This window comes from Perca flavescens, chromosome 11 (genome assembly GCF_004354835.1).
Source record: "Perca flavescens isolate YP-PL-M2 chromosome 11, PFLA_1.0, whole genome shotgun sequence".
Classification (NCBI taxonomy): Eukaryota; Metazoa; Chordata; class Actinopteri; order Perciformes; family Percidae; genus Perca; species Perca flavescens.
The window spans coordinates 37,238,024-37,264,800 of record NC_041341.1 but is presented as its reverse complement, the minus strand read 5'-3'; the positions used below and the strand labels follow the sequence as shown (position 1 = coordinate 37,264,800).

Genomic DNA, 26,777 nt, shown 5'->3' with positions numbered 1-26,777 from the left:
TGGATCTGGCCTGGTTACAGCTCAAGGTACTGGGAGGCCCGAGCTGGCAGATATGGGGCTTCACAAAGAGAAGTCAATACTTTTGGTTACAGAGTCAGACAAAGCTCCCTACGTTGTGCCAAACAAAAATGTGGCCTTGCTTTGTGTTTATATTGTAAAATTCTTTACTCCTTTTGAATATAAAATTCTCTCAAAAATGCATCAAATCAGTTTTAATGTTGTAAGCATTGCTTAAAAGATACAAGGTTTGAAAACATAACAGTATTGTCTTTATGTTTCTTACTGTATGTGTAAAGACTTAGGCAAGTCAGTCTGTCAACCTGTCAAAAGCAGGTGATGATGACATTAGGGCTGGACCCGAATATTTGAATATTTGTTTGGTGGGTTGGTATTCGATTTGAAAATTTGACATTCAAATTTCCTTTTTTTTTTTTTTTTATTATTTTATTTTCTTTTGGTTTATTTATTTTCTGCATTTATATCTCGTTCACACTCCAGTCCAGTTGGTGGCGGTAATGCACATTTAAGTTGGTTTGCAAACGGCCAATAAACTACAAAGAAGAAGAAGAAGAAGAAGAAGAAGAAGAAGATGATGATGATGATGATGATGATGATGATAATACTGTCGGTACACGATGACGCCCACTTTGAGCATTTAGCGAGCTGGGCAGAGAAGCTACCGCCGATAACAAGTGCGAAAATGGAAATCTTTCATTTTCACTTTCGTTTTTCCGTTGTGATTTGGCCAGAAACTTCAACATTGTGAGGCGAAGAGATCGTTTTGGAATATAAAGCTTGGATATTACATTTCCTTGGACTCTTGGGGATTTATGAAAATCAAGTTTTGGTCAAAATACCACTTTGTTGCTCAAAGGACAACGAAAACAGGTATGCATGCACTCTTGGCTGCGCAGATTACGGCTGAATTGTTTTATTTTCTTTTACTTTGTAACAGTTGGGTACATGGCTGTATATTTTAAAGATTGTATGCTTTAAAGTTATAAAAACGCTCATGAGTGGAAGTTTTATCGAGGTTACAGCGACGCCCCCAGTCACAAAGTGTCCCGTTGACGGGACGGTGATCCTTGAGAGGTTAAAAGTTTATTAATTCTGAACGCGTCTGGCCTGTCTATCTATATTGCACCAAATACGACACTGCACTCCCTTGTGAAGTCGTTTGGATGAAAGGTTCTCAAAATAATCAAAATGCAAACAAACAGACAGACACATAGAGATTCCTGCCTTTATTAGAGATAATAATATGTTCAGCCCCCTCTCTCCGAAGCTTCGAATATTCGATGCTCATTACTACCGAAGCTTCGAAGCTCAAAAAATGGTATTTGGACCAGCCCTAGATGACATTTCCTCTTTTTAAGGTCCGATAGGGCTGGTGGACAAACACATCTGTACTTTTCCAGCAGCACTACTCGTGTTAGTTAGCCCGAGAGGGGCAGTATCCTGAGCACAGGCCTAGCTGATCACTTGGCAACTAATGTGGAAAAGAGAGAGAGAGAGAGAGAGAGAGAGATTCACCATTGAAGGTTCTTTGGACGGATGCCTCTAATACTTAGCAACTGTTTAAAGAAAGGGCTTTACAGTTGTATACACTCTCCTAACCTAAACTTCAGTACACCATTCAGCCATTCCGTTTGTTCTTTGCTGCACATATCTTATGTGTTTAGATAGCAAACATTGGGCCTGGATTGTTGTACTGCCATACTGGTTAGCTGACACTGTACTGTATAACTCTGTCTGGAAGGGATTTTACATCATGTCAAGCTTACAGTAGAGTTTAGTTTGGATCCATAACATGCCATAACAGTATTTTGTTTTACCATGAACAAAATTAAGTTGTTTCCACAGCAACACTAGTAATTAAAGCTATAGTGCGTAGTGTCTGTCGCCGCCATGAGTAACTCTAAGTAATGACAACAAAACTGTCGGCGCATCCACATGACACAAGCCTTCAAGTTTCTGCGCGGGAAAGTCACCGGACGCCACAATCTTCTGAACATAGTCATACTGAGAAATCCAGAGAGAGTTGTGTGGAGCTGATAGTCTTAATTAGCTTTATAGCAACTCATTTGGCAATGGCTTGAATGTAACAGACGTTCATTAACATAAAAAAGTTGCTTTAATATTGGTAACATACTTAAACACATTAAAACATACAGTACCACCACGGTAGATGTGTTCACCCTGGGAAAATCTAATCTTACAGGTATTTGTAAAAGGTAAGTATTTATTGAAGAGCCAGGTTAATATCTCACAGAAATGACTTCTACTGAAGTGCCTTTGTAAGAATCGTCCAACCTGAATATATAATGTGCTACCACCATTTCTATCCCAAAGGTCCCATAACATACACAGAACTATGATGAGCACTGGAATTGATGCGGTATTTGTGTGATCAGCAGAAAGCATGAACATCAGTGATTACTGTTGCCAGGCTCTTCTGACTAATAGAGCCCTTTAATGATTCATGCACATGCAATTTCAAATGAAAAGACTCCTCAATGCAGTTGTCATTTTCCAGAGTGATTTCCTAATGTGTGTCCCATCCATCTCAGGGCGTGTCAAGTCAGCAGCCACATCCCAGCTGTGGTTTCAGCTGCTAATTCAACTCCAAACAAGACTGCATACATCTAATGATTGCTTAAATGCAGAGTTGTGGTGCAAGAGTGAGTGAGGGGCTGCATGTTTGTCAGAAGCTCATCGATTTGGCTATGATGGTTTTGTAGTTAATCTGCAGTCTGTCGATAGGGTTAGCCTAAATTTAGTGTGGTAGATGTTTGAATGTTTTTGGGCGTAGCTGCGCATGCTGTATGCATAGCCCTGCTGGACGTGTGAAGTGTTCTCTGTTTGCTCTATAATTTGTGGTTCATCCTGTACTGTGTCATGCAGAGACCACGCCCACCTCAGGATTCAGACTTTTGCAGTACCACATGAGCACAATGTGTGATTACACTCCTGAGTTGCATGTCTTTTACTCATTCCACTTACATTTCACTTCACATTTTACGCCATTGTATTCAGTTACATACAAGACATTTGCTGGACTTTTATTCAAAGCAACCTCCTGTGCGACAATTGCATAATTTGTTTTGACAGATTTAGTGCCACCTTCAACTCACAATGCTGCAGGACTACAAAACCGCATTAAACAAATGGTATCCAAGGATGTGATCTGTACTTCGCTTCCCCTCTCATCTTTTTTTTCACACCTTTCCTGCTTGCAGGACACCAGTTGGGCTCTTGTCAGTAACCTGTCCCCTCCATCTTTTTCATCTTTTCCTTTCCCTGTGCAGAGCTGAGCCTGGGAGCTGAGTGTGTGATCACTCAGACAACCTGGTGCCACCTGTAATGTCGTTCGACCATGTCTGGGCGGATTGGCTCCATCAGATTACAGGCGTGGCAATAATAGGACCACCAATAGAGAGGGGAAGTCCCTCTCCTTCCGGGGAACCACCATGGGACGTCATTTCTGAAAAAAATATCTATAGTAGTGAATGGGGGGAGACAAATAAACATTTGATTCTGTTTGAATTAAGCTATGATTTAAACATATGATGTTCATCAATTTAAAAGATAATTGTGCAAGTCTAAGAAATTCTCAGTTTGTCGTGAAACTGTTGAAGTATAAGACTGTGAAAATACGTCATTAGAAAGACTACTCACCCCACTCGCGTAAGTGACAGCTGGCTGAAGCTACGATGCCTGTGAGTTTGTAACGTTACTCACACGAGCAACATGTCTTGCTTGTTCTTTTGCTTCCCGGCTGATAAAAAGACGCTGGACAAAACACATCAGGCGAGAAAATGTTACATGTGTTGTGTAGCAGAGCTAAGCTAGCTAGTAAGCAAGCATGCAAGCAGCAAGCATGGTTTGATTTGATTTATTTAATTGTATCAAAAATGCCATAAACATGAAAAGACATCTAATACAATCGAGGATAAAAACACAATAAAGTCCAGGACTTATTTCCATTGTGGTCCTCAACACAGGTGACTATACTAAGTAGGTAAGTAAGGTATACTAAGCGAGACAAGATATCTAGTACACTGAGCGATTTCACACAAAACAAAGTGGTACTATGACAAACCTACGACAAACTGAGAAACTTTCTTCACTTGCAAAATTATATTTTAAACTGACAAATATATTTGTAATTCATGGCTCATTTCAAACGAGATACAAATATTATTTGTCTCTCCCCGTTCACTGCTGTAAATATTTTTATACGAAATAAGATCCCATTGGGTCCACAGGAATAGGAGGGACTTCGCCTTTCTATATGATACTGACAGAAATGGATTTCTGCGCCATTGAAGCGCTCAAAACAAATGAAAAATGTAGACTTGTGTTTTTACCTTCTGATCGTGCTCACCAACTATACATGACATATTCCTTCTGCTTGATAACTCTTAAGTACCAGGCCTGTGTTCAGTTTCTGTCTTGATATCAGATCCACAGATGCCTTTAGGAACCTAGCATGACCATCTCCAGCACTATGTTGAGCTTCTACTAGAGTATCAGTCAGCTCAGCTATAATGGCACTTACCCACTGCTAGTACCAGCTTATTAAGTACCGCCTCATTCGTGTGGCTGGTCGTCATAGCGATGCCGCAACACACACAGAAGGTCGAAGGTGCATTGTTTTTGATTCTCGGCACGTGGCTGTTTGCTAGAAGACACATTTTGTTTCAAAAGAAGCTGGAGGCAAAAAAAAAAAAACACCGCTGGCTAAACCATTTAAAAATGCCGGGTTTGATCAGGTAATCCCCGTCTGTCGCTTGCAATGAATAGTGACGATTCTCTCTGACTAATCAGTAGTCTGCAGGTTTTCACTTCACCTTTTGGTATCGCTTCAGCTCGCTTGGAACCTTGACGGAGGTGATACTAAAAAAAGTACCTATTGGCAGGTACCAGGTACTTTTTTTCATAATGGAAAACCAAAAAAGACGAGTAGAGTCGAGTGGAGCAGGTTCCATGTAATGGAAAAAAAAGTGTTTGTGAAATGTGCCAGTGTTTCTCAGATTCAGGGTATAGGGCTGGCGCTGTCTTTCGGGAGCCATTGAATGTCCCTTGGTTTATTTCCTGGTATGGGAAGGCTTTTTCTCTCCTTCTCATTTCTGTTCACTGTTTGGTTTTATATAGGCTGTTTTTCTTCTCACTTCCTTTGACACAAATAGCTGTTTTGTGGTCTCTGACACTAACAGGTTTGAGATACAGTGTTTGATGTGTTTATCAAAACGATGACTTCATACATCATGTAATGTATTATATTAAGAAGTAGCAGTAATGCAGACTGAGTGGCCCTATTGCAGGACCAAAGGATTGTCTTTCTTTAACATAAACAAATCTCAGTCAAACTGTAGGGATGAGTTTCATGTAATACTTGGTACTCACTTCAGGATTTTGTAACTGAATCACGGTGGGACAGTGCGGTGTGGCAGAATTTGCTTTTGGGGAAAAACATTGGGCAAAAAATGAGAATGGCGAGGAAAGTCAGAGGCTTTTGTTTATGTCAGGCTGTAGGGTGGACTGACCAGCTGTTATCAACAAAGACTGGACGGATGATTAGTTGTATGGTACTCAAACACTCAGGAAGCTAATGTCCGAGGGCTGAGCTCAATGACATCACTTCAAAGTTAAAAGGCTGTTTCTATTGCTCTGCAGGGTACTATAATGTCTCAACAGGATATTGTACAGCAAATAATGTGGCCTATTAAGGCAAGAGACCCATTTTAAGTGCTTACCTCAGTTGCCTTTAGTAGGTATACAATACAAGACTGCTAAATGTGAGTCGGTGAGTAGAAGTAATGTAGCTGTAGTACAATATTAATATCAGAATATTTAACTTCATATTACTTTACGTCATTATAGTAAAAGCTTCATTTTAGCCCCCCCTTGCCCTCTCACTCTCTGTCTCTCTCTTTGACAAGTACAGACACTGGATGGCAGAGAGAACTTTAACCAGATAACAGAGTTTCATATTGGACTGTTATCAAGTCACTGACAGGATTAATGTCAATTAGTGATAGCTGATATAACCTGTAATGTAACATTTATCACTTTAGCCGGTGAAAGTGGCAGTCAGTGCGGGGCAAACTGAGAAGCTGCAAGCTGAATGTTTTCACACTGTTCTTTGCTAATGATAATAGACGTCAGAGCTTAGCGCATCAGTGTATTTTGCTAACCCAGGTGTCAGAAGAAGAGGGTCAATCACCGGTGCACCCTAATCATTTTGGCTCTCACATGCAGCAAAATTGTCACACTGTAGAGTGTAGAGACCGGCTGTTGTAGAGGAGAGCAGCGCTGCAACAATAGCATGCTGAGGTGGACAGTTGAGTAGAATAAAGAAAGGATCGCAATATGACCTGCTTCATTTAAGCCGATAGAATCTGTTTAAAATATGCCTGGATTGGCCTTTGACATCTCTACATAAATGCACAGGTATCTGTAATTTTGTACAATTTATTTACTTCATGTTTGTGGGTTTTAAATCTGAAACTGGAAAAACTACCAGAAAGTGACATCCACAAAATACACAAAAAAAATAAGACCTGAAGACAATCAGTCAAATAATATTTAGATTCATCCAAAATGTAGTCAACCTGACCAGACTCAAATGGAGAAAGACCAGTAACATTTACAGCATCATGATGTGCAGTGATGAAAAAAATGAGTATCAAGATATGTCATTTTTCCTGCACACTTTACACTCTCCGTCTGGCCTTGGACATGCTTCTATCCTCTGATGATTGTAACACACCAGCGGACAGCAAATCTTCTCAGATCTTCTCCAATATTAGACACGTTGGCACACAGATGCAAAACCTGTGGCAATAGAACGGGACCCTACTCAGTTTGGCCCAGCTCAGGCCGCTGGCTGGGTCTCTGTCACTAGGCACAGAGTCCTGTATTGTAGAGAAACTGTAGTTTGGCTCTGTCAGAGGCTGGCTACCCTGTCTGTCTCTGTCTGTGTTTGCCTGTCTCTCCCTCATGGACTTACTTGATCTGGATCAGTATGTTATGGCAGTGGGAATAGAGTGTGTGTATGTCTGAAGTCCATTTGAATGACAGTGGCAAACCCATAGAGAAGCCTCCGTAACCTTTGTCGTGCTAATACTTTGGAGTAATCAACCTTGGACAGCCAAGTGTGGGTACACACAAACAAACACACACATATACTCTTACTCAACCAAATAGAACACCTCTCCTGTTGTTGTATAGTTAGTTATCTTTACTCTCACTGGTAAACTGATGGTCTGGCAAAGTTAATGGAAATTTTTGGAAGTAACAGATTTCGCACATTATCTGTATGTGTTTAGAATGTAAGCCCAGGTGCACTGGTGAACCTCAATGTCCATTTTCCGAGTGAAGCAGTAATTGCAGCTTGAAGGGGACTTTGGAGCCTTGGCACAGCCCCGTGTTAAATGTTAATCCTAAACCATGTTAACTTTTTGAACCCTTGGGGAGCAGAGATTTGTGCAGAGCTCAGATGAAAAGCTGCAAAACCCAGCGGTCGGCTGTACCAATGAAGGACAGCCTTCAAGATGATGCAGAGCTTGTGTGTTCTGCCCCTTTTATGACATTTGGTGGATTTGCAAAACACAAAAGACGTGTGTGTGAGGGAGAAGTATGGGAGGCGGGGTGATTGCGTGAGGCTTTATGGGTAAAGTGCAAAGTCAGTAAGTTTCTGTGTGTGTATGCAGTGTGTTATGAATGAAGCAGCCACTGCCACACATGTTTTGTGTGTTGTGGTGGATATGCTGTTGTGCGATTGTGGTTGTGTAGAGCTGTGTGATGTACTGTTATTATTGTTTGTAAAATGAATCTAGATCGTCAAGGAAAAGTAATACAATTTAAGGGTTTACTAGACCGTTCTAGTCGAGTCAAATTAATGATTCTGTTTGGTCATCATATCCAGTACTTACCACTGACTATTACAATTATTTGTTGTGTGAATAGCTGATGAAAGCATCATTAGTCATTGAAAATTATTTTGTCATATTAATATTACGGTATTTGGTGGTTTTCATTTAATTCTAACAGTATCTCTGTGCTCTTTGTGTTAAGTGTATGCTCTCAAACGATTAAAATATTTAATTGCGATTAACCGCATTGTCATAGTTAACTCGCAATTAATCGCACATTTTTATCTATTCTAAATGTCCTTTGATTTCTTTTTTTCCCATTATTTTTTGTTGTTAATGAATGTTCGGATGGTGAATGAATGAACAACACACAGCAGAGCAACACAATCCCTTTTTTTCTTTTTGATTCTGACCATCTCAGCACCACCTTTCCCTTTTTTTTTTTTTTGGCTTTCCATCATCAGACTCACACACTGTATGTTAACATAGACTTCCAAACGTGACAAAGAAAAAAAGAGGTGTTCGATGGCTTTACGTCATAGGCCGACCAGGGCTATGCCATTTGGGGAGAGGCCGCTCACTGATCCCCCTATATTTCTGAAAATCCTATACATGGTTGTGACCATTAGTGCTTTCTGATTAGCCCGTGTATGTATTGAAATAAGAGGCTGCTGCGGCCCGCTGTAAGGGTTGAGCAGAGGCTGCACATTTTGACGAGTGGACCGCGCAGCCAGGCAGTGTGGCAGGGCAGCATGGGCGGGCAACGCGGCCTGGCCGTGGGCAGCGGTGTTGCTTGCAATGTATAATTATCAGACCGGCCCTCGCGGACTCAAAACCATAGACAGTATATAAACTGGACCAACAGATACCGTTGCTCTGGACGGAGACCAGTGAAGGATATTTAGAAGCACTTTTCTGGTGATGGCTGAGCGTCACTGACCAGCCTCCAACTGAGCTTGAAGACGTAGATGTGACGTGACCTGAAAGTGTGAAGTCTTCTGGTAGCTGTGCCAAGAGAAATCTCAATCATTCCCAATCTTACAGAGACGGAGAGCGTAGGTATATCTAAGGAGGTAACATAGGCACAGGCTAATTATTGCTAACTAAAATGCTAGTTAACATTAGCAATTAAACTTAAACAGCTAATGTAAGTCGAAACTGCCTGCGAGCTTCTCCTGTACTATACGGTAATTCCTCTACTATGCAACAGTAGTTCGGGTATCCATTAGGGGTGGGAATCACCAAAGGTACCACGATACGATATTATCACGATACTTAGGTCACGATACGATATTATTGCGATTTTAAACATATTGCGATATTCTGCAATATATTGCAATTTATTACCTTTTTTCCAACTTCATTATTATGTCCCCAAAGGAAAACTTTGTCAACATCTGTTTGTTCATCTCACATGAATTTTATTGCTGTAAAATGTGACTGTCAAGCTAACTAACTAACCAGCACTTTAATGAATATGTTATAAATGTTGTATACACCTGGCAAACTGAACTGTTTGCATTTTTAATTAAGGTGGACTAGACTGTAATACCAACAGGTATGCACTGCTGTGCTACTACAGGTATTTTTACAATTAAAATGAGTACAAAAACGTAAAGAACGGAGTCACGTACCTTGGTTCCGGTGTTTTTAGCAAGTGACAAAATCCTTCATTTTCCACAACGTTGTATGGACGCAGGTCTTTGCACATGAAGTAGGCGATGGCTTGAGTTATTTTCTTAGCTCGCTCTGAATTGGGAGGTAGCTTTGTCAAGCTAAGTATGTCCAGTGTTGGTTGGTTTTTCGGCGGAGCTGGTTTAGCATTAGCTTTACCGTCCTCGGCTAACGCTAACTCTGGATGGTGGCGTGTGAGATGAGCCCTCATGTTTGTGGTATTCCCTGAGTATTTTATTTGCATACGGCACTCCTTGCAAATCCCATGTCTCATGTCCATCTCAGTTGTCCCCTCCTTGTTAAAAAATCCGAAAAAAGTCCAAACACTTGATTTAAACGCAGATGGTGCATTTCTGATTTTTTTCTCTGACGCTGCCATGTTTATTTTATCTACATCCTCCTGCACGCTGACAGTCACCCCGCTGACCTCACCAGAAAACAAACAGCGCCATCTGGTGGACTGAATAAGCAATTGATTTTATTATTATACTACCAAAAAGTTAAATTCTGATGTGCAATTTAAATAATAAAAGATCGATACTTGGCGCCTGTGTATCGATACAGTATTGCCACGAGAAATATCGCGATACTATGCTGTATCGATTTTTTCCCCCACCCCTAGTATCCATGCCTTAATGGAAAGGGAGGAGAAGAGAGGAGGAGGAGTACAGACAGAGTGGAGTGGTGGACCTCCTGCTGATGCTTGTATCGCCAGTGTTAAAGCATCTTGATCCATACCAACTGGCACTTTTTCTGTTCTGTCTTCTCTTCTATCTTTCTGTGTATGCTTCTTTTTTATCTTATTAGTTTTTATTTAAAGGAGCCATTTGAGGTGGTTCGGGCATCTGGTAAGGATGCCCCCTGGGCGCCTCCCTAGGGAGGTGTTCCAGGCACGTCCAGCTGGGAGGAGGCCTCGGGGAAGACCCAGGACTAGGTGGAGGGATTATATCTCCAACCTGGCCTGGGAACGCCTCGGGATCCCCCAGTTGGAGCTCGGGAAAGGGAAGTTTGGGGTCCCCTGCTGGAGCTGCTCCCCCCGCGACCCGACACCGGATAAGCGGACGAAGATGGATGGATGGATAGTTTTTATTGTATTATTATCTGTCTCTGTGGCTTTTCTCACTCATGCAGTCTTTCCCACACGCATACAGTTCTCTGCTTTTCCTTTTCTCACTCTCTATACTTCTCCACACCCCACCCTATTTTAACTCTAAAAAGCCTCCTACCTGCTTTATCTTTCTCTGCTTTCCTGGCATATTTAGAGATTCCTTTATGACCACCATCATTGTCATCAGAATAAATGATCCCCCCCCCCATCACTGCTAGTAAAATCTGTCCAGTGGTGGGAGCCTTGGTGGCCTCAACCTCATAAACATAATCTGCTCTCTTATTTAATCTGCTCTACTGAAGGATTTTTTTTCCCACTTTTTTCTGAGTTAAGCTAGCAGTTCCATGTGTGGTGTAATCCCCTATCTCGTCAGATCTGTGCATGCCATTGGATGCACGTGAGATGTCTGATTTTATTTTCCAGCATTTTTTTATACAACTGCGTATTTTTAAAATGTGTAATCAAATCAGTATTCTGGTTGAAAAGTGAGGCACACTTTCCCTGTTGGTCTCCCTAAAATGCTGTGGATGTAAATTAAACTTGTAATTCCATTCAGCAGCAATCGGTTAGCAATCAATGAGCATGACTGTCTGACATATGGAGCGAGGAGATGGAGCGCTAGTCTGTTTAGGCTGGGTTTGTCTGCCTCTGGCAGTCCACTCTCTCATTACAGCACACTGAGAGGTGAATGAGGGGCCAATCAATCTTATCAGCGCCCCACTGGGGCCATTACAGGCAATGCAGTATCATATCCTGAGTCTTTTTTTTAGACTGATGCCTCTTTTGTAATGTAGAAAGGCAGCATTTATAGATGGGAGTCTACAGAGTCTATATGTGTGTATAGATATGTGATACGGGAGGTGACACAACTGTAAATGACATGCTCATGCCACCCACTTGCAAGGAGGAATGAAATGCAGATGTGCAACAGTCTTACCTTTCTCACCGTGGCTTGAAACAAATAAAATCAGGTGAGGTCACACCGAGGACAAGATCACACCTGAAGCCATACATGCTCATGTAATTCACTTACTATTAGTTTTTCTTCCTTATTTGGGCCAAATCCCAATCCCTTCAGGAGTCACAGCACATTACAGCTATGAGAATAGCAGCCTTTTTCCCTGCGAAAAAAAACCTGCAGGCCCTGATCAGTTGAGCATCAGTGTGTGAGTTTGTGTTGTGTTCTCATCAGACCTCTGTCTCAGTTTAATGTAATGTAACATTTAATGTATTGTTATTAGTATGAAGATATTGTGTTTATATATCAGAATAAACAAATGTTCTTAAGTGATCAATGCAAACATCCAGGCAGACCCAGAATGAAAGAACATAAACTCACATGCTTGCTCTCTCCATCTCTTGCTCTCTGTCTTTGAGTTGAACTCTCTTACCCCTCAGCTCTTTCACTGCCTGAGCAGTGCTGTGTCATTATTTTGGTTGCGGTTGAGCCGGCTAGCCAAACTTTCTTCTGTCTCCCAATTTAGAGTCATCATTAAGTAACGAAACAATTGTGTCAGTAGGAATTCGACATCCTATCACATCAGATATTATTGATGTTATTATTGATATACGCTAAATGTAACTTCTCTTTCACATTAGCAAGTGACTGATCTATCTGGGTGCGTTTTGAGATGCCTGATGAAGTTCGACGTTGTTGATCCGGCATCATTTATCTTGGTGCAACACACCTTGTATGTAGCTGTTGGCTTACTGCCACTGTTTACGAAGTTATTGAAAGCAAAACTAATGACAAAAGGCACAACTCCGGGAGGACTTGGTGTCGTCATCGTCAAAGCATTTTTTTTATATGTGAGTGCGTGCACATAAGGCATATTGCATGCGTTACATTGCACATTATGGCAAAGGGCAGGGGACATGCAGCTTGTCATACGTTTCCCCAACGTATATGCGCCAAAGAAAATAGAAATACATGAATAAATTTAGATTTAAAAAGCAATAATTGCATGAAAACAGGTTGTTGACGAGTCTCAAAGCTTGTGTCCGAGTCAAGTCTGAAGTCTTTTGGGTCGAGTCCGAGTCAAGTCTGAAGTCAGCTGTTTGTGCGACTTACTGTAAGTGCGACTCGAGTCCGAGTCTCAGACTCGATCTCTGGGCTGATCTTAAGCGAAGATAAAGGAAGAAGGATGTCCTAGGGACCTCAAAGCTAGCTCTCAGGTCTTCAAAACTTAACATACCTTCATCATTGAATAGCTGGTCTAAAGTATAAATACCTCTGTCACTCCACTGGTTACAAGTAAAGGGTTTGTTACCAGACAGTAAGTGTGCATTGTGCCATATTGGGGTATTCAAATGCCACTTATTGGTGTATCGTAGGTGCTCCTCCAGCTCTTTAAAGTTGGTCAGTGTGTTGGTGATAATAGGGCCATAGGTTAGCATACACTTTTTTGGGCACACACCTCCAAAAGCAAGGTCTTGCAGTCTTAGACTTCCAGTGAGGTTTTGCTCTAGTCAGTTCCTTAAAGTATTGAATTCGATACCCAGCCTTAGGAACAGTGACTAGTTCACCTCTGTGATCTGCTTATTACCTGCTAGACTGAACTGAAACACTTGATTGCGGACCAGTATACAAATGCCTACCTTCTAATGGATGCATGTTACCAGTATCAGCAAGAGGACAGCATGAATCAACAGCAGCAAGCTCTTTTAGTAAAGCCCAACCTTGTTCAACTCTGAGTTAATGCTTGCAGTACCACCTGAAAGGTGCTTACTCTATTTTATGAGGCTGTATAACGCATTACCTGAACGTAGATACATATAAACAAAAACAAAGCCCAATGACCCCATTTCTATTACGGTAGATTGCTCTGGTTATAAAAAAAAAACATAATAGAGGTAACGTTAGCCTACCATTAGCTAGCAGCTGGAGTAAACACAGTTAAAATGCTGACAGCTAAACGGTGTAAAGGTTTGTCTGTATTTCACTGGAGAGGATTCCAACAGGGGGACGTATGACAGTCTGCATCTGCCGTTGTCTGAAAAACAACACATATGTTGTAGGGGTGGTACGGTTCACAAAACCCACGGTCGGTTCATATCACGGTTTTAGGGTCACGGTTTTTGGTTCTGTACGGATCTTGTTATTTTTTCTTTTAATCTTTAACACTCCAGAAATATACTTCAGCATATGATATATAGCTTAATTATCCACAATGTAGGATACAGTATTAAATAATTATATAGTTATATCATGTAATCATGCACAAACTGAATTTGAGTTGACTTTAAGCACATTATTGGGACCATCTCTGAGGAAAGCTAGGTGAGATTTTGATACAGCAAGAGGGAAGACATTGATGATTTCCAAATGCTTTTCATTTATTTGGCAAAAAAAAGGAAAATGTCATGTGTATTGCCATCTACAGGAATGTGCCTTTTTAGCACATGAAGATTGAAATATTACAGAATATCAATTGAAATAACTTCCATTGCATATCAAACTGCCAACTTCAGTGTAGTTCTTACAAAAATGTATCCTTTAAAAGAAAAAGAGAGGAACTCTTAAAGCTCTGTCTATAAGTCAGAATACGTTAAACATAAAAACAGTTTACATTGTTAGTTAATTTCCTATCCTGGCCTGGGCTGAGACACACAGTCATACGTAAAGTAGCCTACTTATTGGACTCATCATTGCACTTACAATAACGAGCGTAGCTGTCAGGTCCTCCTGTATATGTCTCATCTCCGTTTTTTCCTGCATCCACTGTGTGTGTGTGTGTGTGTGTGTGTGTGTGTGTGTGTGTGTGTGTGTGTGTGTGTGTGTGTGTGTGTGTGTGTGTGTGTGTGTGCCAGTCGCGGGGAGAAATGAGCAGCCCCGTCTGCTGCAGAGACGTTACGTTACAGTACATTGATGTTAAAAAGTATAGCCTACAGGTTGGCAGGACGGCCTGAAATGTTGCACGGTCTTTCGCTGTAGGTTTTGTTGGTAACTTGTCCACACCTCTTCTTTCGCGCGAAAGGGAAACACAGCTGTCTGAGGTCACATACGGGCACCTGACAGGCACGACGCTACATTGCGTATGCGTCAAACCGTGCGGCACACACGCGCTCCGAACCGAGACAAGTGGACCGAGCGCTTCGGATGTTTTTTCATGAACCATACCACCCCTAATATGTTGCGTTCGCCTCGCCAGCCTTGTGCAAAGGTTCAATGTTATTGTAAAATACCAGTTTCCTATTCAGTGGTTGTTTTTGTCATTTAACAGGAATTTACTGGTGAAATAAGGAAGAGGCTTGATATTTATATAATTTTATATAATTTATTTTTATATGACTATTTGACTGAAATAGTTATCAGAAATAATCTCAGAAATAATTTATTTAAAAAAAGACTAAAATGTTTTGACTAAAACTTGACTAAGATATATTGAGTTCTCTTTTGACTAAAATGACGAGACTTTTAGTCGACTAAAACTTGACTAAGATACCTTGAGTTCTCTTTTGACTAAAACTAGACTAAAATGACGAGACTTTTAGTCGACTAAAAGTTGACAAAAAAAGATATGTGAATGACTAAATATGACTCAAACTAACAAGGACATTTGTCACAAGACTAAGACTAAATTAAAAATAGGTGACAAAATTAACACTATTAAGCTACCAGTGATACAATGAAATTAAACACAAAAAGGTACATAGTGATCCTATTGAATTGCAGCATTATTGTCAGTCTGAACATGGCCCTTATTTTTGGCACTTTTCCTGCTCGTGAGTGACTCTAGTAGTTGGGACGATCCAGTTGCATAGAATTTATGTTAATCTCTTTTGTCCTAGCTGTGAAAGGAAAGTGGCATATTTGTGCATCAGTAAAGTGTGCGTGAGTGACACCGACTTACCCCAGGATGCTGCATGCTGCTGTTCATGTGCACCTATTGGGAACTGCATACATGTCATCCTCAGAGGAATGTGTGATGAGACAACTACCCTGCAACACTTGGTATAATTCTGGGATTATACTCTTGAAATTCTAAGGAGTATTTTTTGCCCAGTCAGTTTCCCTTTGATCTGCTCTTGTCCATGTCCTTTTCCATGTCAGCCCACTGGATCTCTAACACCCGTATCCTGTTATCAGTTTTGGCTATTTGTTCTGCCGAGTCAGCATAGGAAGGGAGCCACTGACTGGATTGTATAGCTAATGTGCTCTGTCATGGTCCAAAATGAGCATTATGGAAGAGTACTGTGTCATGGACAAAAGAGTATATTGTACAATACAGACATTCTGCTTGTCTTCATATTCCTGTGCTTTACTACTCAGCATGTACATTGCCAATACAGTTAGCTAGCATGGAAGCTAGTGATTGCTTTAGTCAAAATTGCAATTTTTAAATTAAAATGAAAAGCCCTGTATGCATTGTAAACCTAAAATCTAACATACATGGGGAATTAGCATGAATCTCTGTGACTTGTAATTATGGTTCTATTATGTCATTACAAGTCCTTCTTCTGTGTTAAGATGCTGTGAAATGCACTTTGATGCAGCCTTACATGATTACTTGTGGAGACATGCATGTGGGTAAATCAAGGTCTTTATTTCAACATTTGCTCCAAATTGCATCTATCACACCTAAACAACACAGATCTGTTGGTTTGACCTGGATCATTTTACACCCGCATTAGTGTTTAACAGCCTGGACTCCAGGGCTGGACTGGGACAAAAAATCGGCCCTGGCATTTTTGGCCCAGGTGGCCCACACCCACCGTGATTGGTCAGACACATTCCCTGCAGACAGTCCTCTTAAAATCTGCGTACGTTCTATGGTAGTGTTCTACGTTCATGTGATAGATTTGGATCCTTCAAGAGGGGTCTGAAGACTTATCTGTTGATCTTACACTTAAATTATGAATTAATTCTTAGAGTTATGATTTGTATATTTATGGTATTTGTTTATTGTTTTTATTATTGATATTTGATATTGCATTGCCATTATTGTTAATATTACTATTTTGCTTAATATTGGCTTAGCAACTTTTAAAAACTGTTCACTGTTAATTTTAACTATTGTAAGATTCATATTTTGTCGCTTTGGACACAAGTGTCTGCTAAATACTAATACTAACCATAACCCTTCCCAAAAGCTACAATAAAGCCTAGCGTATATGCCCTGGAAAAGAGCACCAACACAAGATAAGCTAATTAAGCCATTCAAGGAACACTGATGCTTGTATCAACACAGATTTTATAAATCACACAGACTTTTCAGCTACCCAACAGGCTAACCGCTAGCATTTTCAATGTAAGCTTAAGCAGTTAGGTTACCTGACAGCCACTAACTTTAATGTTACAGCCAAACTGCTTGTTATTGTTATGACGTGACACACACACACACACACACACACACACACACACACACACTAGGGCTGGGCGATATGGAGAAAATGAGATATTACGATATTCTTGACCAAATACCTCGATATCGATACTGCGGCGATATTCTGGGGTTGTCCATTGGTGCTTTAACAAAATATCGTCACACTTAGATTTTAGATAAATAATCATCAGTCATGTGGACATAATGTCTAAGTGAGGAAAAGGCAAATAATAGAACAGCTAGAACAGTCTGGTAAGTTCAGAAAAGTAAATCACTTTACTGTAATGCAGCCTTTAAAAACAGGAAAAGACAACACTTATGTCATATCACGATATAACAATATCCAAAATCTAAGACGATATCTAGTCTCATATCACGATATCGATATAGTATCGATATATTGCCCAGCCCTAACACACACACACACACACACACACACACACACCCTTCCTTCCTTCCTGAGAGTCCCTGTTAATTTGCCTACTCCTTACCACATCGTCATCTACTCTCTCTTCCATCTCCTCCTCACTCACATGGCCCTGTCATGGTCACTCTCTGTCTGCTTCTCTGTATAGCCAGCCACCTCTCCTCCTCCTTTGCTTCAGGTAATGCTGATGTTAAAGCAGCTACTACAGCCCCAAACATATCAGAAATGTTGGCACATTTTGAGGAATCCACCTGTAGATTCTTAATCTTTTTCTCCTGTAATTTCTCTGCACCTCCCTTGCACTTTAGTGGTCGTTTGTCCATTTTAACATGAATGCTAAACTTCCAGCATAATTACAGCTTGTGTCTCAGGGCCGGGAGGCGTGGCCATAGTGGGATTCGTAAATTTGCGGCCTGGAGTGGGGTTCCTGGATTTGATTGGGTCAGGCCAGTGCCAATAAAGAAAATTAACCAATGGGCCGCTGTGAGTTCTTTATGGGCCGGCCCGGCCAAAAAATAAAAAAAGGCCTATTTATATTGGCGATTCGGCCCAAAAGTGTGTCGGCCCACTGGGAAAATGCCCGGGAAGCCAGATGGCCAGTCCAGCCCTGCTGGACTTAGCATGAACACTTGTGCTCCTGATACAGTATACCTGCTCCTACTTGATGCACCGGTGCCCTCAGACACAAGGAAAAGTGATAGGGATGAGTAGGATTATTTGGGGAAATAGAGAGACCCCATTTTATTTGATATGACCATATTTAAGATCTTTGACTTCCTGCTCCTCTTGTATGCTTCTTCTTCCATGACAACACACATGGTGCAGTAACCCTAATATTGCTGGCTTGATTTAACAGATGTTGTAAATACTTAGTTAGAAAAGCTTGAAACCTTAGTGACCTGTTGAGTGGCAGTAATACTGTACTTATTCACTTTTTTTCTTTGTGAATGTTTCTTTTATTTTTGTATCTGCAGTGTCTAACCATAAAAAAGTGACTGAGCATGTATTACTGGCAGTGTGATACTTCACTTTAGCACATTAAAAGTTAATCACACTGACAACCACTCCCTAGCACAAATCGTTTGTCATTCACTTTCCCAACCGCACTGAACCAGGAACCTTCTCATCACAAGCACTATTTTTTCATCTGATGAAAAAAACTGAAGAACAGAATTAAAGCGACAACAGTGATTCCGTTAACCTAAGGTGACATTTTCAATACACTGTACAAGGGTCCCTATGCTTTCTGAAATGTGAGCAGTCTTCACAGAATATCCTCTTCACAGATTTCCCCAAGATTTAGTTACTCTTATCTACACTGGGTATTTTAAGATAACCCAATGTTTTGGGGTAGGTGATATTTCTAAAGTCATTATCCCAAAATGCATATGGATATATGTAGAGATATATGCAAAGATTAATCCATTAGTTTTCAACTATAAATTAATCTGCAACTATTTTGATAAATCAGTTTGAGTATTTTTTTCTTTGAAAAAAAGTAAAACTTCTCTGATTCCAGCTTCTGAAATGTGAATATGTTCTAGTTCCTTGTCTCCTCTGTGACAGTAAACTGAATATCTTTGAGTTGTGGACATAACAAGACATTTGAGTACGTCATATTGGGCTTTGGGAAACACTGATCCACATTTTTCACAATTTTTTGACATTTTAGAGACCAAACAACTAATCGAGAAAGGAATCGACAGATTAATCGACAATGAAAATAATCGTAAGTTGCTGCCCTAGATATTTTATTTCTAATATCTTCATATACCACAATATGGTAAAGGTATGCATCTCTTTGACCTTCGTCAGCCATGAACAGACTACCACCCTCCACCTTTTGTTGTTTTCCGTGAGCAGTCTAACCCTGATATCCTGAGTCAGCTGTCTCTCTGCCTACAGTTGTTTTTGGTAGACACGTTAGTTTTGCTGCCACTTTCATTTAGACTGTTGTCTGCCTACAGAGTGATGTCCTCCTCTATCCTGTCTGGCAGGTGCCATGGCATTGTAGGTACCGTCAGACACTAACTGTGTGTTAGAGGCTTAAATATTGCAATTCAGTCGAGAAAAACTGCATACAGCAACCAAAATTCAGTTGAGTTCAGGTCTCAGCTGGAACCTGCTGCAACGTGTTTGTTTTATTATCCTTGAAAGTTGAATGTCCTTGTAGTACTATTATATTTAAGCATTATGTAAATATGACTTTTAGAGTGTGTGTGTGTGTGCGCGCGCTCTTTAAAACAGCCCGCACCGGTGGCCCCTGGGTAGGGTGCGTTTCCCTTTGCTGCAAGTCTTCCACTCTCTCTCCTCATTCCTCTCTGTTTCTGTCTAAATAAAAAGCATAACATGCCTAAACAATATCTTAAAAAAGTAATGTGGTTGCTTCCCCTATGATAGCTATAGGTATCCATTTCTTTTCTCTGATTTGCTGCTGATGTTTTTAGTTCTCTGCCCGTAACAAATGGGACTCATGAGCACCTCAGCTCACGGCGCTGTCTGTCCCGTGGTTGCCGTCTGATAGGCCACATCTTTACCTCTAGGACACATTTAGAGTGGTTTGCTCCGAAACTGCTACAAAATAAACACTGAAAGGTACAATATGTAATATCTCTGCCATCTACCAGCCTGAAAGATATCCTTTTTGAAAAATACTATAGTTAAGTGTGCCACAGTAACTATACTAGAATCTGCCTGGCATCTGGTGGCTTTGGTGCAAGTTACATCTACTGTATCTCTCCAGAGCTTTACAGTTAAGGCTGGATTCAGCTATGTTTACAATCACACTGGAGCTGACACATTCTAGCTAGGTTCTAAAATAAAAAAATAGGGTGAACACATGCTGTATGAACCATGTTCCTGGGAGAGAGTGAGCATTGGAAAGTCATCAGGTGGCTGTTTATCAGTGAATTAGGCTAAGCAGCCATTGTTAAGGCCTGCACCTAGCCAGAGAAAAAGCTACAACAACAAAATATGAAGAAACAACATGGTGAGAAATGAACAAGACGTCGGTCTGGCACATTTTGACCAGAAAGCTCACAAGAAATATAAAGACCAAGTTGCTGTCAAAAATGTAGCTGTCACATGTAACATATCACATGCATGTGCTTTTCTCTTTGTTTCGAGTCGCATTAGTCACATTTACAGCAGTGAGTGAAAGTGAAGAATCTTTGAATTGGTCTACCTCTACATTTCTGTCTCCGTGTCTGTTTCTCAGCAAAGAGTCTGGTCGAGCAGGAAAAGTGTTACTACACAGCGGTTCCAATATAGGCACTAAGTGCCAGCCAAGTCTTGGCAGTTCTGTCTAAATGTTTGCCAGCCACTTTTGCAGGAAGTGAGCTTTTAATGGTTCATGGTAGAAGCAGCGTAATGAAAGTGTGTTCCAAAATCTTGCAGGCTTGTAATTGTCATCAGTCAAAATGCCGTGAGGATCATGAAACCAGTGTGAATTTAAAAACACTCTAAATTACCTTGAAGAGGTTTATGCCCACTATATACTAGCATGTTAGCTTACTTCCCACCTGCCTTTTGTCTGTCCTTTTTTTATCCGATTATGGTAGTCCTCCTAGTCTACATCTATCCTCCCTCATTCTCTCTTTTGAGTCTGCACCTTTTCTTGTGTCTGAGCTTCTCTTCTGTCCTCTCACATCCTCCTCTCGTCCACTCTGTGTCCCATCTGCTGAGAAGCAGCTATGTGATGTAGCTGAAGTGTTCGTTTACTGCTGTTATTAGATTGCGCTTGGTGTGTGTGTGTGTGTGTGTGTGTGTGTGTGTTTGTGTCGAACTGTGTGTACTCGAATGCATCCGTGTGTTCTTCTCTTCAAACCACCATCTAGAAGTGGTTCTGGTTTGAAAGGATGATGTCCATCCCTCCAGTCGACTTCCACAGACTTGGAGAGACTATGACAAGAAGAGCTGTTCTGGTGGCTGGTGGTGGCCAACACTTTACTAAGACAGTTTTTGTTGGATTTTTCCCCTTTAATTTGTTGCCCCCTTCATGCTAATACAGTTTAAAATAACATTTTATCAAATATATTTGAGATAGAGAGAGAGCGTGCATGTGAGAGAAAGAGATATTAGTATCAGTAGCAGTATGTCTGGAGGAGGATGCTCTCTTTCAGTCCAGGAAGTCAAGCATGAAGTGTCGTCTCTGTGTGTGTGTGTGTGTGTGTGTGTGTGTGTGTGTGTGTGTGTGTGTGCGCGCATGTGCGTGCGTGTGAGTGCGCACGCAACCCTGTTTTCCCCGTGTGCTATATTCATCTCTGTATGTATCTGTGTGTTCTGTGTTAGCGCTGTCGGGTGTGCTCCATAATGAGTGTTTACTGTAGATTCCATGGTCTAGTTTCCGCCATGCCAGGGGTTTGGAGCTCTGCTGAATGAAGCTGAGTCACTGTGGGGTCACTGCTGGCTCATCACACCTCAGAAATATGATGACACTGCTGCAGTCTCCAAATGCTGGCAAAACAACTCAATTACCCATCACCATTTCTATAAGGAAGTGATTAAGTCATCAGACATCTACAGTATGTTGGCTTGTGTTGGAGCATGCCATGATTCTTCCCTTTCGCAACAATTTGTGAATCGTTAGCCTATCCCTGTGCAAGGTATTGACTCCAAATGATCATGCAGCTGCTAGTTGACCAACAGTAGATGTCTGTGGGTAACTGTGACACAGGAGTTGCAGCAAAATGTGACCAGTTAACTAAGATGATTATTTGGAAAATTGTTGATTAATGAACATAAATTAATTTTCTTTGCTACAGAATGTAAATCTGTTCAGTAAATTGCAAGTCCTGTGTAAAATCGGTCCCAAGAAATGAGAAATTTATAGTATATTTTATATTTTTTGGTTTCATGGCCCTGTCTGTGCCATAATAACCAGTCGGCGTGACTCTGTCTACGTTTGATTTTAAACTGTAGTAAACTTCTCAACTGTAATCCGCAGCTCATGTTAGCTTTCTAGCTCATCTACGAACATAGGCCTTGTCTTGTGCTGTGGCTTTGTGAGCAAGCGACCAACAAACATCAACCAGGAAGAAAGTGCACTTCTTTTGTCAGTTTGAAGGCTAGAGAGCTAATGGTGTTTAGCAGAAGCATTAGAAACATGCTGAAGGATTTGGTCCTATTTCTGCAACTCTACTGCATACAAAAAAGCAGGTTTTGAGTATTTGGTTTTTAAGTTACAGTTAGTGTAATTTCAGTTGGACTTGAAAATAGATCCGGTCCAGGCAAAGCCCAAGCTTTATGGAAGCGCCTGAGAAATCAGAATCCAGTTAGTATTGTGTAGCAGGAAGCAGGCAGGGTGGGAGGGAGGGCCAGGTATGCTGCATAATCATAAAGGACTCTGCAATAAACTACAGCCTTCTGTGTTTGTGTGGCATGGACTCATTTTGGAAGGGGTAGACAGTTTGAATTGTTCTGTGTGCTGTTAAATTTCCTTCTTTATAAATATCGAAAGAGTTTTGGTTGTCTTTTTGCAAACCTAATTTGGGAAACTGAGTCTTCTTGTGTCAGGGATTAAGATCGTTCACTCCCTGTAGAAAAGCACAGCACACCCAGCTGTTCTCTTGATTGAGAGGAAATCACTGCAAAGATGGCGACACGTTTGTGCACTTGTGTCTGCCTTTCCTTTTGCACGTCTGTGTACAACTGTGTTTGCGTCTGTGTGTGGTGTTTCCATTGGTAATGGGATGACAGGGTTGGTAGTGAGCAAAAACGGGAGATAAGTCTTTGATTTAATTTAAAGGCTCCTCCACATCAGAGGCAGACGGAGGAACAGGCTGTGGTCTGCTGGTTTTTCCAGCAGTTTTACAGGATGAACAGGCTACATGTGTTTTAGTGAACTGGGATTGATGTTAGTGGGTTAGTTTGATCAGAGGTAGGACTGAACAATTAATCAGAATTATATCGGAATTGCAATATGGACTAGTGCTTTATCTTTGTTTGGTACGGATCCTGAATAAAAATGCCCTCCAATATTATGACTCTTACCACAATAGAAATATCTAAATTGTTTAGCCCCAACAGAGGTTGGTCCTTGAGATCCAGCAATAATAAGTTTCTGCATACTCTCTGCAACTTCCGTACATCTTAAATCTGGCCAAATTTGTTCATCAAACAATGACTTTCTTTTTTCTGGCCCTGTAATTTCTGTAGTTTGAAAATGGGCTTCTTTTGACTCCTCGTCACTGTGTTGAAGTCACTGGAGGAGGTCAAACTGCTTACTTTCTCACAGGTGGACAGCTTATGCAAATAAACATGTACATCATTTCCGTTTGCATATGGGGAAAGTGTGTGTGTGTGTGTGTGTGTGTCACATAAATCATATATTAACACAGAAATGTTTGATGATCTATGCCGCAGGATGTAACTTTTCTCTGCCCGGCAGTTGAGTCTGTGTGTAATACGTACATGTTTGTGTACAATTTGTTAACCTAAAAATAAGGATGTCTACCGGTGGTTGCCGGGGACCTGTGCAGGAGAGAAAGAGAGGCTTTTAAAAGTCTCTCTCAGCTTTCAGTGCTTTTTAAAGATTGTATCTGTGGTTTAAAGTTAAGCTTCTGTATCTGCTTTATTTTAGGTTTCATGTTTGCTTATAGGAGTCATGTTAAGTTGCTGATCAATACCCAACATTTCCTGATTACGCTGCTTCATAATAAAAGCTATTAAAAAACAAAATAACAACAAGAAGGAACAATTTTATTTTGAAAAATGTATAGGAAACAAAATGTGTTTATCCACCCTTTTGACCAGTCACTCAGACTTGCCGGTTTCTAATCAGCAACAGCAGTCTTTGTGACATAAGATGAGGAATGTCTGTAGGTATATCCTATATGTAAATTTGGGTACATTTTATTAAACTAAAAATAAGGTTATTGTCTACCGGTGTTCCCTGGCGACCTCCGTGTCGGTGGCCGGGGATAAGAGCAGGCGTCAGATCTGTGCAGAGCACCGAAACAAAACTACCACCACATCGCCCACAGTATGATAATAACATCCAAAAAAACAAGATTCACTCTCAGTGGTTTCTGTGACTTGATGAATACTTTCAGAATACTAATGGTTAAAAATACAAAGACTGCCAAAATACACAGAGCTACCCATAGCTCAGATAAAGCCAGTGAATCAGATCACTCAAAGCCACGTCTGAATGGCCTGTGTGAAATGTGTGTAAATGTCAGATTGCCAGTTTTGGAAAGTTACAGCAATTGTTGGATTTAATAGATTTGTAGAAAACAATGAGAACACAGAGAATAACTTAGAGCCTCACATGTTTAGAAAAGGTCAGGTTATGGAAAACCTTAGGCTGTGGGTTGGTAGCTCTCTGTATAGTCAAAACAAAAGAGGCATAAAGAGAGACTGCCAGCAGTGAAAGAACCTGGATAATCCTTGAAAAGATGTTTATCTTTATCAACCACACAGTCATGTGTTTCCTGTCTCATTACGATGTGTTTATAGCCAGGTTGGTGTTATTTAATATTTAGTGTCTGCTGATACAGAGTCATGTAGCAAACAAAAATACTAATATAGGGGTAGAAATGAGAACTGAGCGTGTCTGTAGGAGGATTTGGGAAGGGATGATGTCTGTGAGATTTGGGTCTAGAGCCTTAGGGGGGCCGTGTGTGTGTGTGTGTCTTTGTGTCTGTGTATGTGTGTCTGTGTATTTGTATTTTGGGGGGGTCAGTATGTAGATGACAGCAAAAGAGTAGCCATCTGTCTGCAAAGTGTCTGCAGTTGTTGCCATGTTCCCCTTGTGACTCAACTTCCCCGAGTTCAGAAAGGGAATGAGAAAAAGGGTGTACAGTATACCTCCAGTGGCTTCACTAAGAAAGGTTAGAAAGACCTCCTGCATCGACCTTTCCTAAGAAGGGCTGAAGCTAGATTTAAGGTCAGTTTCAAAGGTAGAAGTTGAGTTTCCATTGTTAAACTCTGCTGATCCCTCTCAGAGCTCTCATTGAGTCTTTGTATGGGGTCTGTCATCAGTCTAATGACTGTAATTCCCTCCAGTTAGAGAACAAAGGGAGTGATCTGAGGATTAGGCCTGTTGACACCGGGCCTTCTGCCCGCTGGGATGTCACTACCTGTTCTTCCAGTGGGAGAAAAAGACGCATGTGATAACATAACATGCAAATGTGTAGATGACAATAGACTCCAGAGCAGAAAATCCCAGCACAATGCTTCTGTTTCATACGTTTTGGGCCTGCCTCAGCGTTCATGCTTTCTGGGAGCCAGTGTTTGGATCTCTAAGTGAAGCATATGGTATCACTACTGATGTGCAACCCATTACTGCCTTGTTTGGTTTCAATGCAAATTGGTCATCTAATATGCTCAATTGTGATGCAACACCTTATTTTGTTAAACTGGAAGGGGTCTAGACCTCCTTGTCATGCCAGATGGCTGAAAGATGTATTGTTTCACTTAAAGTTGGTTTTCTGAGTTAATTTAATAACTCCGATCTTTGAAAAAAGGTTACACCTCTGTCTGTAATAGGGTTATGACTTTAGGTGTAGCTCTGTATAATGTTTGTCTATTTGTTTAATGGTTTCTGGAAGTTTCTTTTTCCTTTTTATAACCACAAAATGATGTCAGGGGAGGGTGGGTTGTGGGTTGGGATCTGTCTTGTTGCGTACTTACCTGTTAAATACCAATTCAAATAACTTAAAAAAAAAGAAAGAAGAAGAAACAAGGCCCAGCACAGAGTAGAACACAGTTGCATGAAAAGGAACAACAGGAATTTGCTTTTTATGTCAACAGAGATAGAAAATGTTCTATCAAATCACACAGCATAAAAAAACTGTTTTGTCTTGGGCATTGCATGCTGTTGTAGCATTATCTCCATAGACTGTTAGTTCAGTGTACTGCCACCTGGTGGAAGTAAAGCTGTGCCACTACATGTAATCCTTAATTGTTTATTTTCATATTTACAAAGTTAAAGTTTCCAAAAATTGCACCTTGTTCTGGACAGGAGCCCAGGTGATGCATATGTGTTATTACGGTGTCAGCAGGGCTACTCTCACTAGACATTCATTGAGCAGCTCACTCACTCCAAGACAAGGAAAGCTGCAGTGGGTGGGGCCTGTGCTTTTATATCAATGTTCGGTCAGAGGGTGCACAGTCATGGTGCACGACTCAACATGGGTTTATGTGCTACTTCAGGGCCCAAATCTTTACAATCTGATATTGTGAATGTTGCAGGACCTCAATGTCATCCATAAACCCAGAACAAGTTTAGTAACATAAACATTTTCTGTATACCCATAATCCTTTGCAACAGAAGATGTTTTTTATACAGCCTTTAACATGGGCTTGGCCATGGCTGTAGCAATAATAATTCCATTAATTTGTGATTATGAACTGTATGT

The 26,777-nt window shown here is 40.8% G+C and overlaps 1 protein-coding gene and 1 non-coding gene across 12 annotated transcripts in view; one reads left to right on the top strand and one right to left on the bottom strand.

Annotated features, from left to right (window-relative positions):
• The window catches only part of clasp1a (cytoplasmic linker associated protein 1a), a 113,601-nt gene that overhangs the window by 6,157 nt on the left and 80,667 nt on the right, over positions 1-26,777 (top strand). The gene's annotated exons all lie outside the window — the stretch shown is intronic.
• On the bottom strand, positions 26,350-26,476 carry LOC114564719 (U4atac minor spliceosomal RNA). The gene has a single exon (XR_003693817.1). It is a non-coding gene; the product is annotated as a U4atac minor spliceosomal RNA (small nuclear RNA).